This window comes from Chiloscyllium plagiosum, chromosome 22 (genome assembly GCF_004010195.1).
Source record: "Chiloscyllium plagiosum isolate BGI_BamShark_2017 chromosome 22, ASM401019v2, whole genome shotgun sequence".
Classification (NCBI taxonomy): domain Eukaryota; kingdom Metazoa; phylum Chordata; class Chondrichthyes; order Orectolobiformes; family Hemiscylliidae; genus Chiloscyllium; species Chiloscyllium plagiosum.
Window position 1 is genome coordinate 769,796 of NC_057731.1, and position 7,000 is coordinate 776,795.

Consider the following 7,000-nt stretch of genomic DNA (forward strand, 5'->3'; position numbering starts at 1 on the left):
GGCCAATTCACCTGACCTGCACATCTTTGGACTGTGGGAGGAAACCAGAGCACCCGGAGGAAACCCACGCAGACACAGGGAGAACGTGCAAACTCCACACAATCAGTCAGTCACCTGAGGCGGGAATTGAACCCGGGTCTCCGGCGCTGTGAGGCAGCAGTGCTAACCACTCCTTTCCTTGGCTAAGGAGTCAAAAACTGTTTTAGCTGTGGTCTGACGAGTGCCTTTTATAGTTTTAGCAAGACTACACTATTTTTATACACCATTCCTTTGAATTAAAGGCTAACTTTCTACTTGCATTCCCTATCATCTGCTCAACTTGTATACTAACCTTGTGATTCATGGTCAAGGATTCCAAAATCCCTCCATGCCATAGCTTTCTCCAGTTTTTTTCCATTTTAATAATGTTCAACTCTTCACTTCATCCTACATAGTGGATAACTTCAAATGTTACCACATCATATCCTGTTTGTCAAGTTTTTGCTCACTTGCTTAACCTGTCCATTCCCCTGTGTAGACCCTTTGTTTCATCCTCACCACTTACCATCCTGAAACTTGGTATCACTACAGTCACTTTCGCCATCCAAGTCATGAATACATATTGTAAAAGATTGTGAGCCGGCACTGATCTCTACAGCATTCCACTAGTTAGAGAGTTGACATGGTAACCTCTATCTTCTATTAGTTAGCCAATCAAAGGCTAATTAACATTATGCTGCCTGACCTGCTGCGCTTTTCCAGCAACACATTTTCAGCTAATTAACATTTCTCTTGTAAAGGACCCTTTACGAAAGAGTTACTATAAACTGACAAAAATTGACAAAGTTAAAAGGTATGGTAGTAGACAAGTAATGGCTAACATATAGATGACAACAAAAATACAGCTCTTCAACACACACTATCCAGTAAATAGAACAGAATATTATAGCACATCAAAGGCCCTTCAGCCCTCAATGTTACACCAAGCTGTGAACCAATCTGAAGCCCATCCAACCTAAAATATTCCATTTTCATCCATACATTTATCCAATGACCATGTAAATGCCCTTAAAGTTAGTGAGTCTACTACTGTTGCTGGCAGAGCATTAGACACCCCTACTACTCTGAGTAAAGAAAGGATAGAGGTGCGGGAAATGGAAGAGATGCACTGGAGGGCCTCGTCGACCACGTGAGAGGGGAACTTACGGTCCTTGAAGGAGGCCATCTGGGATGTTCTATGGTAGAATTGGTCCTCCTGGCAGCATGGGTCCTATTTAACCCTCTGATTATCTTATATGTCTTAATTAAGTCACCTCTCAACCACCTTCTCTCTAACAAAGACAGCCTCAAGTCCCTCAGCCTTTCCTCATCAGACCTACCCTCCATATCAGGCAACATTCTACTAAATCTCCTCCGAACCCTTTCCAAAGCATCCACATCCTTTTTAAAATGTGGTGACCAGAACAGTATGCAGTACCCCAAGTACAGCTGCACCAGAGTTTTGTACAGCTATAACATGACCTCATGGCTCCAAATCTCAATACCTCTACCAAAAAAAGCCAGCATACAGTATGCCTTCTCAACAACCCTATCAACCTGGGTAGCAACTTTCAGGGATCTATGCACATGGACACCAAAATTTCTTTGCTCATCTACACTGCCAAGAATCTTACCATTACCCAGTACTCTTTATTCCTGTTGCTCCTTCCAAAGTGAATCATCTCACACTTTCCTGCATTAAACTCCATTTGCCACCTCTCAGCCCAGCTCTGCAGCTTATCTATATTCCCCTGTAACCTGCAACATCCTTCCGCACTATCCACAACTCTACCGACTTTAGTGTCATCCGCAAATTTATTAACCCATCTTTTTACACCCTTATCCAGATCATTTATAAAAATGACAAACAGCAGTGGCCCCAAAACAGATCCTTGCGGAACAGACCATTAGTAACCGAACGCCAGGATGAACATTTCCCTTCATCCATCACCCTCGTCTTCTTTCAGCTAGCCAATTTCTAATCCAAACTGCCAAATCACCCTCAATCCCATGCCACTGTATTTTGTGCAATAGCCTACCATGGGGAATCTGATCAAATGACTTCCTGAAATCCACATACACCACATCAATCGTTTTACCCTCGTTTTATCCGTTTGGTCACCTTCTAAAAGAACTCAATAAGGTTTGTGAGACATGACCTATCCTTCACAAAACCGTGTTGACTATCCCTAATCAACTTATTTCTAAATGGTTATAAATCCTCTCTCTTATAACCTTTTCCAACACTTTACCCAAAACTGAAGGAAGGTTCACTCGTCTGTACTTACTAGGGCTGTCTCTACTCTTCTTCTTGGACATGGGGGCAATATTTGCTATCCTCGAGTATTCTGGCACTATTCCTGTAGACAATGATGACATAAAGATCAAAGCCAAAAGCTCTGCAATCTCCTCCCTGGCTTCCTAGAGAATCCTAGGATAAATCCCATCCGGCCCAGGGGACTTTTCTCTTTGTGAACATCAATCCCGTCAAGTCTAGTAGCCTGTACCTGAGTATTCTCGACAAAAATGTCTTTTTCCAGTGGGAGTACTAACGAAAAATATTCATTTAGCTCTTCTCCTATCTCCTCGGACTCCACACATATCTTCCCACTACTGTCCTTGATTGGCCTGAATCTTACTCTAGTCAAGCTTTTATTCCTGATATACCTACAGAAAGCTTTAGGGTTTTCCTTGATCCTAGCTGCCAATGACTTCTCATGTCCCCCCCTGGCTCTTCTGAGTTTTTTTTTGTGTGTGTCCTTCCTGGCTAACTTGTAACTCTCAAGTACCCTAACTGAGCCTTCACCTCTCATCCTTACATATGCCTTCTTCTTCCTCTTTACAAGAGATTCACCTTTTAAGTAAACCATGTCTCCCTCGCTTGACCACTTATTCCATGCCTGACAGGTACATACTTGTAAAGTACATGCAGTAGCTGTTCCTTGAATAAGCTCCACATTTTAATCGTGCCCACCCCGTCATTTCCTTCCTCATCCTATGCATCCTAAATCCTGCCTCATCACATCATAATTGCTTTTCCCCCAGCTATAACTCTTGTCCTGCGGTATATACCTATCCCTTTTGATTGCTAAAGTAAACATAACTGAATTGTAGTCACTATCACTAAGTGCTCACCTACCTCCAAATCTGGCCTGGTTCATTACCCAGTACCAAATCCAATGTAGCCTTGCCCTTGTTGGCCTGTCTACACACTGTGTCAGGAAACCATCCTGCACATTTTGGACAAAAATTGACCAGTCTAAAGTACTCGAACAATATATTTACAGTCATTAGAAAAGTTCAGGTCTCTCATAACAACTACTCTGTTACTATCACTCCTATCCAGAATCATCTTTGCTATCCTTTCCGCCACATCACTGGAACTATTCAGAAGCCTACAGAAAACTCCCAACAAGGTGACCTCTCCTTTCCTGTTTCTAACCTCAATCCATACTACCTCAGCAGATGTATACTCAAACGTCCTTTGTGCCACCATAATACTGTCCTTGAAGAACAATATCACACCTCCCCCTCTTTTACCACCTTCCCTGTTCTTACTGAAACATCTAAACCCCGGAATCTGCAACAACCATTCCTGTCCCTGCTCTACCAATGTCTCCGAAATAGCCACAACATCAAAGACTCAGTTACCAACCCACGCTGCAAGTTCACCCACCCTATTTCGGATGCTCTGGCACTGAAGTAGACACACTTCAAACTACCTTTCTGCTTGCTATAGCACTCCTACGACCTTGAAACCTTATTTCTGACCTCACTACACTCAACCTCCTGGACACTAGAGCTACAATTTAGGTTCCCATCCCCCTACTGAATTATTTTAAACCCTCCCGAACAGCATTAGTAAACTACCCCATCCCCTTTAGGGTGTTGGTACCCCTTTAGGGTGTAGGTTTGCTCGCTGAGCTGTAGGTTTGATATCCAGACGTTTCATTACCTGGCTAGGTAACATCATCAGTGGCGACCTCCAAGTGAAGCGAAGCTGTTGTCTCCTGCTTTCTATTTATATCTTTCTCCTGGATAGGGTTCCTGGTGATGTCATTTTCTGACGGGTTGATAGATGGCATCTAGATCTATGTGTTTGTTTATGGCATTGCGGTTGGAGTGCCAGGCCTCTAGGAATTCTCTGGCATGTCTTTGCTTCGCCTGTCCCAGGATAGATGTGTTGTCCCATTCGAAATGGTGGTTTTTTTTCATCTGTGTGTAGGGCTACGAGGGAGAGAGGGTAGTGTCTTTTTGTGGCTAGCTGGTGTTCGTGTATCCTGGTGGCTAACTTTCTTCCTGTTTGTCCTACATAGTGTTTGTGACAGTCCTTGTATGGAATTTTGTAGATGATGCTGGTTTTGTCCATAGGTTATACTGGGTCTTTTAAGTTTGTTAGTTTTTGTTTGAGTGTTGGTGGGTTTGTGTGCTACTAGGATTCTGGGGTCTTAGTAGTCTGGCTGTCATTTCTGAAACTTCTTTGATGTACGGTAAGGTGGTTAGGGTTTGCACTGGTACCCCTCTGGTTCAGGTGCAGACCATCCTGTTTGTAGAGGTCCCACCTACCCCAGAATGAGCCCCAATTATCCAGATATCGAAATCTCTCTCTCTTGCATCATCCCTGTCGCCACATGTTTAACTCCTCTCTCTCCCTATTACTCGCCTCGCTAGCATGTGGCACAGAACAAACCAGAGATAACAACTCTTTGTTCTAGCTCTAAGCTTCCACTCTAGCTCCATGAATGTCTGCCTTAAATCCCGTTCCTTTTTCCTACCTATGTCATTGTTACCTATGTGGACCATGACTGATGGCTGCTCCCCCTCCCACTTAAGGATCCTGAAAACACGATCAAAATCATCATGAACCCTGGCATCTGGGAGGCAGCACACCAACACTGAGCCTCTCTTGTTCCCACAGAACATATCTGTCCCCCTAACTATAGAGTCCCCAATCACTAATGTTCTGCTTCTCTCCCTCCACTTCCCTTCTGAGCAACAGGAACAGTGTCTGTGCCAGAGACCTGTACCCTATGGCTTACCTCTGGTAAGTACACCCCCCAAAACATGGAAGCATCAACATGAAATTATGAAGGGATGTCCTGCTTGTCAAATCCATTAGTTTTCTGAAAATATAACTATCATACAGAGAAGGAACAACTAGTGAATGTGATGCATTTATGTTTTCTAAATACTTTCAGTAGGATCCCACACAAGAGGTCAGTAAATATTGGATTTAGGGAAATACATTAGCAAAGACTGAGAACTGAGCAATGGTCAGAAAAGTGACAGTAGAATTATATGAGTTATTTTTGGGTTGACAAGCTGCGATTAAGCTTCGAGGATCAGTGCTTGGGTTGTGGCTATATACAACCTAGATCAATGTTTTGGATGTGGGGATTAAATGTAATATTTCAAAGTTTGCAGGTGACGTGGAACTGGATGCGAATGAGTTGTGGGGAAGTGCATAGTCTCTTGAAATCTCCTTGAAGTATCTATGTGTCGAAATGTGACCTGATTATCCACTTTGGAAAACCTAATTACAAATTACTTTCTTACAGACTGGAAAACATCAATCTTGAAGACGACCTATTCTTGAAAAGTGTCCTTCTTCATTGGTCACTGAAAGTAAATGTGCTGGTTTCACACACAATTAAGGTAAACAGTATGTAGGCTTTATCACAAGAGGATTTGAGTAAAGATGTCTTACTGCAATACATTAACTTGGTGAGACTATATGTAAGATACTATGTGCAACTTTGGTATTCTTATCAGAGGAAAGATAAGCTTGCCATACAGTGGGTGAAACAAAGGTTAATCAAACTAATTCCTGGTAATGGAGGAAAAATTAAATAGCCTCAGTTTCATAGAACTCCTGTGTGAAAGCAGGCCATTCGGCCCATCAAGTCCACATCAACCCCTCCAAAGAGCATCCTACCCAGACTCACCTCCCTACCATACCCCTGTAACCCACATTTACCACAGCTAATCCACCTAACTAGCACATCTCTGGACTGTAGGAGAAAACCCAGAGGAAACCCACATAGACAGTCGCCTGAGGGTGGTATCAAACTCAGGGTCCTGGTGCTGTGAGCCTGGACCTTTATTCTCTAGAGTTTTGAAGAATTTAATTCAAATTTACAGGATTCTTCCAGGTATCAACAGGGTAGAGCAGGAAAGATATTTCCCCTGACTGAGGCATCTAGAACCAGGGACAGTGTCAGAATAAGAAGCAAGCCATTTACGACAGAGATAAGCAGGAATTCTTTCATGCACAAGTGGTAAATCTTTGGAATTCACCACTCCAGAGGGCTGTCGTGGCTCAGTTGTCGGCTATGTTCAAGACAGAGATTAACAGATTTCTACACACCTAAAAGGATATCTGGATAGTGGAGGAAAATAGTGTTGAGAGTGGATGCTTTAGCCATCAATCGGTCTAAAGGTATACATTAAACCATTTGGGACTTTAATGAGGAGAAATGTCTTCACCCAGACAGTAGTGAGCCTGTGAATTCTCTGCTATGGAAAGTAGTTAAGGCCAAAATATTGAATGTTTCTAATTCTCTTGAAAACATTCTTAGGGCTAAAGGGATCAAAAGGTATGGAGAGATAGTGGGAACAAGGTACTGAGTTGGGATGATCAACCATGATCATATTGAATAGCAGAATAGGCTCAAATGGCCTACTCCTATTTTGTACATCTCTATCTCAGTGAATGTTGGAACAGATTTGAGGACTGAACAGCCTAGTCCTGTTCCTGTTATTTGTACTTTTAATGCACATCATACTGTGGTCAACCAAGAGGTGATGAGCAAGGGGAAAGGTTTTCAGAAGTGAGACAAACAGTCAGGGCAGGCAGGGACAAGGTAGGACTAATAAATTAAACTGCATTTATTTCAATGCAAGGGGCCTAACAGGGAAGATGAACTCAGGGCATGGTTAGGAACATGGGACTGGGATATCATAGCAATTACAGAAACATGGC